A 10,748-nucleotide genomic window follows, 5' to 3' on the forward strand; every position below is an offset into this window, starting at 1 on the left:
CTCCTGATGCTTCTTAAGGTACAGTTACCAGCAGACTTTCAAAGGAGAAAATGACATTTAAAAATTGGTAAAATCGTAACTCATAAGAGTAAAATAAAGATATTAATCTTATAAAAGATATGGCTAATGTGGTTTTAGTAGTTTCTTCACATTTTTCTTTAAGGAAAAGAGTGTTGAAAAATATTCTTATTCTTAATTTTAAAGACCAGACAAGAAGACATGGATATAAATGAAATTAGGAAGATTCCAACTAAGCTTAAGGAAAAACATATTCTTAGCCCCCAGAGTTATAAACACTGTTCTTAATAGTTTTGGAATTTCCATCCTGGTAGATCTTCAAATGGATAATTATTCGTCCTATGTATTTTGGAATATTTCTTGCTAAACAAACAAATATTTTCAAAATTTTAAGACTGAAAAAAATATGTATCTATAAATCTACTTTTACATATTTATGCATATCTATATCGTAATAACCTACACTGGGCTAGCATCACTGACTCCATCTTAGCTGTAAACTCCAACCTAGCCTCCCCCTTCCTACCACAGCCCCTTTGGGTGCATAACTGGGCCACACTGACGCTGTGCTTATGTCGCGCTGACTCTGTGCTTATCCTACCATATAACCGATGTAACTACATCCCGCTTGGCAAGAGCACCTGCTGTTGTGTATAACTCTCTTTGAACCCATCTTGGTGATTGTTTGGAAATACCCTTAGCAATCAACAGTCCTGGGAACCTCTTTGCCCCGGGTTACTAGCTAACTTGCCTGTTCTGCTTCTGTAAAATTCCGCTTCCGTTAGGCTCCCCACCGCACCGTCCTACCTAAATCAAGCTATGAAGGAAAATCAAGCCCCTTCCTTGGGGCAGAGAGAACTTTGAGCATTAGCCGTCTCTGGGTCGGCGGCTAATTAATAAAGGAATCTTAATTTGGAACTCAGTGCGTGGCACATTCCTTCTAACTCGCTTGGTTATTACAATATATGACATAATAGTCTAAAATGTTACTTTGAATTTTTATTAAAATTCTAATTCTAAATATACAGTTTTTGGCTTTTACCAGAGTATTTTATCAACAGCATTTTCCTATGTTATTTAAAATTCTCTGAAAATAGGGCTGGGCGTGGTGGCTCACGCCTGTAGTCCCAGCACTTTGGGAGGCCATGGCGGGCGGATCACAAGGTCAAGAGATTGAGACCATCCTGGCTAACTCAATGAAAGCCTGTCTCTACAAAAACACAGAAAATTAGCCAGGCGTTGTGGCGCACACCTGTAGTCCCAGCTACTTGGGAGGATGAGGCAAGAGAATCGCTTGAACCTGGGAGGCGGAGGTTGCAGTGAGCCGAGATCGCGCCACTGCACTCCAGGCTGGCCAACAAAGCAAGACTCTGTCTCAAAAAATAAATAAAATATCAGAAAATATAATGCTCCCTTGTTATTTAGTTGTTTCTGATTTTTCTTTACCATAAATAACTGTGGTGAACATACCAAGACAGAAACACTTTTGAAACTCTATTGCTTGCCAGAAAATATATACCAAGTTGCACGCCTGCCAGAGCTACTCCATTCATTTTATCCTCAGCTGGTTTGAGTATTAGCATTTAAAAGCTTTTTGCCCTTGTGTTTTACAGGGAAAGGGTATTCCGTTGTTGTTTTAATGTGCATATCTTTGACTACTAGTGAAGCTAAACACTTTTTCAATAGATTTATCTCCCACACCTGGTTGAAAAACTACTGGAAGAGCCTGCCTTGCCCTGGAGTCCTCTATTTCATCTATCTCTGAAGAGACTCTGGGGCAATAGTCCTAATTCAAACCTAATTGTTACAAATCGAGGTTAGGCCATACTTCATTAAGATTTAAAAACTCCTGATACTAGGTCCATAACACAAAATTTCAGGTTTTTTAGAAAAATAAAAAGACTTCCCTTTCTCTGGAGAAAGTTGAGGGGCAGGGGGAAAAAATGGCTTACTAAAGAGATTCATTTTTACAGTAAGGCTGCAAATTTTCCCAGAAACAAAAGAAAAATAATTTGATGAGAAGTACTTAGGATACTTTAGCATCAGAAATTCTGTGTCTTACCCAACTGCAAACATTATGCAATATATATGTATTCAACTGTAGCCCTTCTTTATTTATAAAAGAATGAGTTGTAAGATTGACATTAGACTTCGCAGAGCCATTGACAGCTTCCCAAGGAAGTACAAATGCAAATTGCAAGCATTCTTTTTATCCTCTAACAATATTCGATGACAGCTCATTAAACTGTGATATTTTTATTTGCTATCAATAAATTAGAACAAATATTGCTTAATGAAAAATATTTGACTACTTTTTCTTAAATAATATTTCGAAGACAATGAGGACAACAGCAAAAATAACCTAGATAGAACATTATTTATATTAGAACAACATGATAATAAAATAATTATTTTGAAAAGCTCATATCCTAAGTGGAGTATAAATATGTAATAACAGGAAATTATTAAACTCTAGACATTAAATAAGAGTTTTAATGAACAAACTTCTTCAGCCAGTTTTTAGTCACTCATTCTTAAATAAGCATAAAAATAGAAGTGTCTCATTCTCTCTATTCCTCCGTATAAAAACTACAGGACCTTTCGGCCATGATGGAGTAACTGGAACCAAAGTAGCCTTAACTCCTATGAACACGATCTGAAAATTGAACAAAATTTGTTTTCAGGAAATGGTCAACAAGCAGTGCAAGACAGTGATCTCTGAGGGGATAGAAACCTACAGCATGAGTCCTATGATCACCGAGCTCTCGCCTAGGGAAAATTTCCTGATGTAGGCGAAGAGAAAAAGGGTCCAGGCCAACCATGGTATTCTGGCTAACCAAACAGAAGTAGGAAAAGGCTAACAGAAGAACACTGAAGGGACAAATTGAAAGACAAGTCCGGGTGCCGTGGCTCATGCCTGGAATCCCAGCACTTGGGAGGCCAAGGCAGGCAGATTGCCTGAGCTCAGAAGTTCAAGACCAGCCTGATTAATACTGAAACCCCGTCTCTACTAAAAATACAAAAATTAGCGAGGCATGGTGGTGCATGCCTGTAGTCCCAGCTACAAGGGAGGCTGAGGCAGAAGAATTGCTTGAACCCAGGAGGCAGAGGTTGCAGTGAGGTGAGATCATGCCACTGCACTCCAGCCCGGGCCACAGAGTGAGACTCCATCTCAAAAAAAGAAAGAAAGATGATAGACTTAACCCTAATCATGTCAACATGTCAATAATCATATTACACGTAAATGGAATGGACAAGGCACCCCCATTTAAAGGTAGATGTCAAACCAAATAAAAATGCAAGACCCAACTATATGCTATCTACAAACGACACATATTAAATATAAATATAAAGAAACAGATGACTTAGAAGCAACAGGAGGTCAAAACATACCATGCAAAAGTGAGCCTAAAAAAGCAAGAGTGGCTATGTTTATTTCAGGCCAAGTAGATTTCTACTAAAAAAAAAGTATCATAAGAAATAAAGACATTATATGTAGTAATGAAAGAAGAAATCTGTCAGAAAGACAACAATCCTAAATATGTTTGTATGTAATAAGAGAATATCAAAATTCATGAAGCAAAGACTCGAAGGAGGACAAATTCACACCCCTCTCTAAATGTACTTTATAGAACAAGTATAAAAAATCATCCTAGATAAAAACGATCTAAATACACAACTGATCAAATTAACTGATGTTTACCAAATACCACACCCAACAACTGTTAAACACATTTGTTTTCCAGTGCACACAGAATGGTCACCCAGATAGGCTGTATGCTGAGCCATAAATATGACTCAATAAATTTCAAAGGATTTAAATCTTAAAGCACATGTTTCGTGACTACAATGGGGAAAAAATTGAGTAATTATCTGGGCAGATGATGAAAAAAATCCAAGACAACAATTTCTAGGAAAAACACAACACCAAGATTAGGATAAACAATAAAAACAATCAATAAAAGGCGGGGGGAGAAAAAGAACTAAAAAGACTGGGGTGTCTTCAAATGGAAAAAAAATGTAGCAAATAATCAGAAAGTAAGGTATTACAAGGCACAACACCCATTATTTTTATTCTTCTCAAAGTTGATTTTAGTAGTGAGACAATTTTGGCCACTGAATCCTCTAGATTCTAAAACACCTGTTTTAGAATATCTTTGAAGTTTAATCAGTCTTCCTCAACCTTTATGTACATACAGAAGATGTAGGGCTCTTGTTAAACTGTGGACTCCTATTCACTACATCTGGCTTGTGACCTAAGATTCTGCACTTCTAAAAAGGTCCCAGATGATGCTGATACTGCTAGTCTATAGACATATTTTGTATAGCAAGTTTTAGAAGAGACCATGTCATCATGATCTTCCCATCCAGTCAAGAAAAACACAATAAAATAAAATTGCATGATCAAGAACAACAACGTTTTCCCATTCCATAGCCCTTTCATCACTCATTTTAAGCTAATTTTATAAAAAGCATAAAATACTGTTTAATGCACTTGAATCTTTATAAGCAATTTTATCACAAATAGGAAAGAGATGGGAAGGAGAGAGGTGAGCATGGAGCAATTGATAACACAAAGGTAAAGAAGGAAGCTAGGCGGACAGCTTCACTTCTTGCATCGTTTAATAAGAACAACGCTATATGTTTTTTAGGGGAAGAGAGAGTAAAGTAAAAGACTTTGGGTTCCTCAATTGGCAATTCCAAAGTAATTTAAAATATTTAAAATGTGCTGTCATGATATGTTACAGGTGACAACTTTGATGAAATTGCAAAGAAGATGTGACCATAAGAAAAAATTTACCCATTTCTCATGAAGAGAAATTTGTGGGCTACTAAACTTTTTCAAGATTGATGACAGACTGAGTGAGACTACAAAAGAAAAATCCAGCCAGGCACAGTGGCTCACACCTATAATCCCAGCAATTTGGGAGGTCAAGGGAGGTGGATCACCCAAGGTCAAGAGTTCAAGACCAGCCTGGCCAATATGGTGAACCCTGTCTCTATTAAAAATACAAAAATTAGCTGAGTATGGTGGTGGTGCATTACTCAGGAGGCTGAGGCAGGAAAATCACTTGAACCCAGGAGGTGGAGCTTTCAGTGAGCTGAGATCTGCACCACTGCACTCCAGCCTGGGCAACAAGAGAAAAACACCAGCTCAAAAAAACAAAACACACACACACAAAACACAAAACAAAAGAAACCCTTTGAAACATAGCACAATAAAATGAGGTATACAGTACAATAAACGCTTCATCACTGAAAGACTTAGCCAATGAGTCTGCTTATTTTTTCATATCCATTACTATGGAATTTGAAACCAAAATCTAAAGTAATCCAAAACACCGGTTGTATTCTTTCATTCAGTCAGAGATCATTCAACTAATATTTAATAATGCCCAGTGGTTTTAGCAAAATTTTTCTATAACAGCATTTATTTCAGAAGAGTTTATGGTCCCCAGAAATCAGTTTTTCTCAAGGAAGCTAAATTTTATATTTGAAAATAAATTCAGACTTAATGGAAAATAAATTCAGACTTATTTATTATTGTTTGGAAATAAGTTCAGACTTACAGAAAAGTTGCAGTAGTACAAAGAACACCCATACACCTTTTACCCACATTATCTTGTTAACATTTTGCCTCATTTCCTTTATCATTCTGAAAGATTTGAGACTAAGTTGCATTCATCATGGCCCTTTACCCCAACTTCAGCGTGTATTTCCTAAGAATAAGGATATTCCCTTACATAACTACAGGGCAATTACCAACTTCGGTAAATTTTACATTGATGCAATACTTCTATCTAATCAGTCACGTGTAGTCCAAATTTGTCGCTTTACCCAACAATGTCTTTTATAACATTTTTCCTTCAGAATTAAATCTAGTCTAAGATCATGTATTACATTTTGTGGTTATGTTTCTTAAATGTTCTTTGATTTTGAAAATTCCCTTAGCTTTTCTTTGTCTTTCATGACATTAACTTATTTTTTTTTCTTTTTAAGACAGAGTCTCACTCTGTTGTGCAAAACTGGAGAACAGTAGTGCAATCATAGTTCCCTGCAGTTCAAACCCCTGTGCTCAAGCAATCCTTCCGCCTCAGCCTCCTGAGTAATTGAAACTGCATGTGTGCACCACCATGCCTGGCTAATTTTTTGTATTTTTTTATAGAAGCAAGGTCTCCCTATGTTGCCCAGGCTCATCTCAAACTCGTGAGTTCAAGCAATCCTCTGACCTTAGCCTCCCAAAGCTCTGGGATTAGGGGTGTGAGCCATCACACCTGACCAGTATGAACATTTTTTAAGAATTCATTTTCTCTCTCCTTTTTTAAGTGGAATACTCCTCATTTAGAGTTGTCTGATATTTTCTTTTGATTAAACTCAGATTATGCGTTTCTGGCAATAATTCCATGTAAGTGATGTAACATCCTTCTTAAGGTATCACATTTAAAAATAATGATTTTATTTTAGGTTAGAAAAAGTTCATAGTGTCTTCATAGACTAAGTGTTCAATTTTAAAATAAGTTCTTAGTTATTTAATACGTTTTTACTACATTAAGAGAAATGTCTTTATGAAATAAAATAAATGTTTACGTTTACAGCAGATGAATAAGCCATGCAACATTTTATGCATATATTTTCTGAGCTTTTCTGCTCATTACCTTTTCTGTGATCTTGTATAGTGGTCAGGCATTCACTCCAGGCTTCAGTAGCTGTGGAGAGAAATGTCCAGAAGCATCTCTACAATACTCATTAAAACACTTCAAAAGAATTTTCAAAAAGTCTCTTCTTTGTAAAATAGATTTGCAACTAAGACACTCCAAAATGAAATACTTGCATTTTGCCCCATGTCACTTGCTTTAATCATAATCTTCACTGAGTTAAATGAGCCACTTTGGTCTTGTTGCAGCAAGCATTAATACATCTCTGAATTAATGCTAAAACCATTAAATATGGCATGATTTCAGGAGACTTAAGTGCTGGTTTACTACACTTCTGTATTACAGATGAATTCTAGAGAAAAAGCACGTTCTGAAAGCTGTTTTCAGTTCATTGTATTTCTTTGAAAAAAGCATTTGTTTTTAATTTGTCTGTACATAATGGAAGAAAACACAGCTGAGGGGCCCAGTGTGATTTTTATAGAAGGTTCATTTTTGGAAATCTGATAAGCTTATAACCACATATGTTTAAAATAATTCTAGTATAAAATTCAGAAACTTGAAGTGGGGAATTCCTATTTGTCAGGCAACTCAAGGTTTACTTTACCCATCTATTACTTAGCACCATTTGTCAAACATTTTGTGTTTTTAGAAATTTTAAAAGAAAAATTTTAAGTACATGTTAAACTTTACAATGCTTATTACAAAACTTTAGCATATAGATGTATTATATTGATTACACCGTGAGATTGTAAGTACATGGGCAAATAGAAATGATAAATGTATGCATTAACACTGCAGAATGAGAGAATTATGCATGTGCACATCTAGCTATTGGAAATATAGCAACATATGTGCATATGTGGGCTTATTGACTAGGATATTTGCATCGTTAAAAGGACCTGTCTTATACTATTCCTCTAGAAGGGTACAAACTTACCAATACAAAACAAGAGATGTTAAAATGTCTTTAAAAGATACTTTTTGTTGGGCAATGATTTGGCCAACAGAATTTAATTTTATGGGTATTATAAATTCTTTTTTTTTTTGAGACAGGGTCTTACTGTCACCCATGCTGGAGTACAGTGGCATAAATCATAGCTCACTGCAGCCTCGACCTCCCAGGCTCAAACTAGCCTCCCATCTATAGCCTCCTAAATAGCTGGGACTACAAGCACACTCACACCACTATGCCTAACAATTTTTTTTAATTTTTGTAGAGATGGGGTTTTGCCATGTTGGCCAGGCTGGTCTAGAAATCCTGGCCTCAACTGATCCTCCAGCCTTGACCTCCTAAAGTGCTGGGATCATAGGCATGAGTCACCAGGACCACCCTAAATACTTAACTAGATAACAGCTGACCAAATCCTTATGTATGTCAGATGTAATGCTCTGGTTTGGAAACTCAACATGCAAATTACAATCGGAATACATTTTTATATGTATCAATCATTCTGTAAGGTAGTGTGAACAATTAAAATCAATGTCCTTAAATCAGAATGAACAGAATTGTGAACACTGGCTTAGGTATTTAAGAATATTTGATAAAACTTAAATGATAGCTTTTAAAAGTCCTAGAGAATTATTCTTTAAGAAAAAAATTTTATTAATATTATGCCTCCTACTGTCCAGTCTATAAAGGCAAACTTTCATAGGTTATCATGACAAAATACAAACTCAACATGAACGTTCTATACTGAATCTAAGTCTCTCTTAGTCTCTGAATAATATATTTAAGACAGAAAGAAGACATCAGGAGCTATTTCTTGGCCTCTACTTACTGATATGAGAAACTAAACATGAGACAGTATTGCTCCTTCAAAACTACTCCAGTGTGTCTTCTGCCTTTGAGTATACAAATGTAAAGATAATCCAACTGTAATATCTCTTCCAATTTAAGTCCTAGATAAACATGACATGCTTCATTATTCTTTTGATAAGGAATTATTTTACAATGGTCAGCAGATTAAGTTCCTTTCTTAAAGATTTCACCAATGCCATTTCTAAAGCTAAATGAGGGGAAACTGGTCAAAGCTGAAAGGGGGGAAATCTGACAGTGTGCAGACTTAGCCTCACTGTTGTTTATGAAAACACATATGAAGCCAGCCTTTGTCATCGTAGTTTTCTTTAGGTTTTGAACATTTTTTCCAAAGAGCCACTGAGGTACAAATGTCACACAAATGAGTAAGAAAGAGGATTTCCTTCTGAGCACAATTGACAGGACAGGTGTCAAATACAAGGAAACGTATCTGACCACCAAGAATGGACGCACTTCCGATTTGTTAAGGGTTACTCATATTTCTCATCAAACGCTAAGAAGCTACCTAGACTGTAACATGGAAAATGTCAGAATTTGGAGAATGGCAAAATAGTTAGAAATGTGGACTCGGGAGTTAACCATCATGTGTAAATTTAAAATGTGCACTAATTTGCTGTTGCTCTTGGGCACGCTACAATACCTACCTTGTTTTCTCCTCAGTTCCTTGTCTGTGCAATAGGAATCATGTTACCTCTAGGGTCCTTAAGAGGATTGAATGAACTAGAGCATGTGAAGTACTTAGAACATTGCCTGGCACAACTAAGTACTGTCCTCCAAAATGCTCATAATCATTATCTTCCTTCCTAGAGCAACACAATATAAAGGAACAAATTAGCCAAAAGTCTTGTTTCACCAAAGACTGGCTATTTGATTTCCTGCAGTTGACGGATCCATGCATGTCTATTAAGCCAGATTTTCCTTCACAAAGAGCTTTATCATCATCATTATTATTATTATTAATTAAATCTTCCTTTGGCTTAAAAGCATCTTAATAGGCAAAGTGCATCAACACCAATACAATGTTGGATTTAGTTAGCACAGATCTCCGTTTTACTGTCAGTTCCCACATTGTTTTGTATTGGCCCGTTCACAAGCAGTCACTAAGTGTTGAATCAGTCCTTAACACTTTGCAAGGCACAGGGAGAGGTTTCCAATCTTGTTAAAGAGACTAGATTTAGTAACCTGAAATAATTAATGAATGCCCCTTTCAATGCAACAGGCCTTGGTTATATGCTCCTCACTTAAACTTTCTCTATCGTATCAGGTACAAAGCCTGGATTTCCACTGTTTTTGCTTGCTCTATTCTTCCCAGAGCTGTAGAACTTACTACCTTGGGTTTAAGCAAACTCAAGTTCATTCACCCTCACTAGACCCTTGCTGCTGCTAAATATTTGTCTTCATCTCTCAAATCCTCTAAACACTTCCTACAACTACTCCAATAATGGGGCATACAGAAGGAAGTATAGGTTTTGTAATCAAGAGACTTGAATTTTAATATGGGCTTATAAGTAAGTGTATAGCTATTTCAGCCTCAGTTTTCCTATAGCAAAATGAAAATAATCTTAACAACTTCATAGTGCTATTGTAGGTTTCAAGGACGCGTATGCAAAGTGCCTGTTCAGTACCTTGCTCATAGGAGACTTTCAACAGCTTTCTTCAGGCCCTGCCATCCCTCCTACTCAGAAAATCTGCTTCCATACTACTTTATTAAAGAAATAGAAATCGGCCAGGCACGGTAGCTCATGTCTGTAATCCCAGCACTTTGGGAGGCTGAGGAGGGTGGATCATGAGGTCAAGAGATCAAGACCATCCTGGCCAACATCGTGAAACCCTATCTCTACTAAAAATATAAAAATTAGATGGGCATGGTGGCGCATGCCTGTAGTCCCAGCTACTTGGGAGGCTGAGGCAGAAGAATCACTTGAACCCAGGAGGTGGAGGTTGCAGTGAGCCAAGATCGTGCCACTGCACTCCAGCCTGGTGAGAGAGTGAGACTCTGTCTCAAATAAAAAAGAAAGAAAGAAAGAAAAGAAAAGATATAGAAATCATTGGCTGGGCCTGGTGGCTCACACCTGTAATCCCAGCACTTTGGGAGGCCAAGGCAGGCAGAACACCTGAGGTTGGGAGTGCCAGACCAGCCTGACCAACGTGGAGAACCCCTGTCTCTACTAAAAATACAAAAAAATTAGCCCAATGTGGTGGCACATGCCTGTAATCCTAGCTACTCGGGAGACTGAGAGGCAGGAGAATCACTTGAA

The 10,748-nt window shown here is 37.0% G+C and overlaps 1 long non-coding RNA gene across 1 annotated transcript in view; it reads right to left on the minus strand.

Annotated features, from left to right (window-relative positions):
• Positions 1-6,867, minus strand: part of LOC141583939 (uncharacterized) — a 29,285-nt gene extending 22,418 nt beyond the window's left edge. The window contains exon 1 of the long non-coding RNA XR_012516769.1: positions 6,675-6,867. This is a non-coding gene — a long non-coding RNA (uncharacterized LOC141583939). The remainder of the gene's footprint in view (positions 1-6,674) is intronic.
• Between the last annotated feature and the right edge of the window lie 3,881 nt (positions 6,868-10,748).

Source organism: Saimiri boliviensis, chromosome 3, assembly GCF_048565385.1.
Source record: "Saimiri boliviensis isolate mSaiBol1 chromosome 3, mSaiBol1.pri, whole genome shotgun sequence".
Classification (NCBI taxonomy): Eukaryota; Metazoa; Chordata; class Mammalia; order Primates; family Cebidae; genus Saimiri; species Saimiri boliviensis.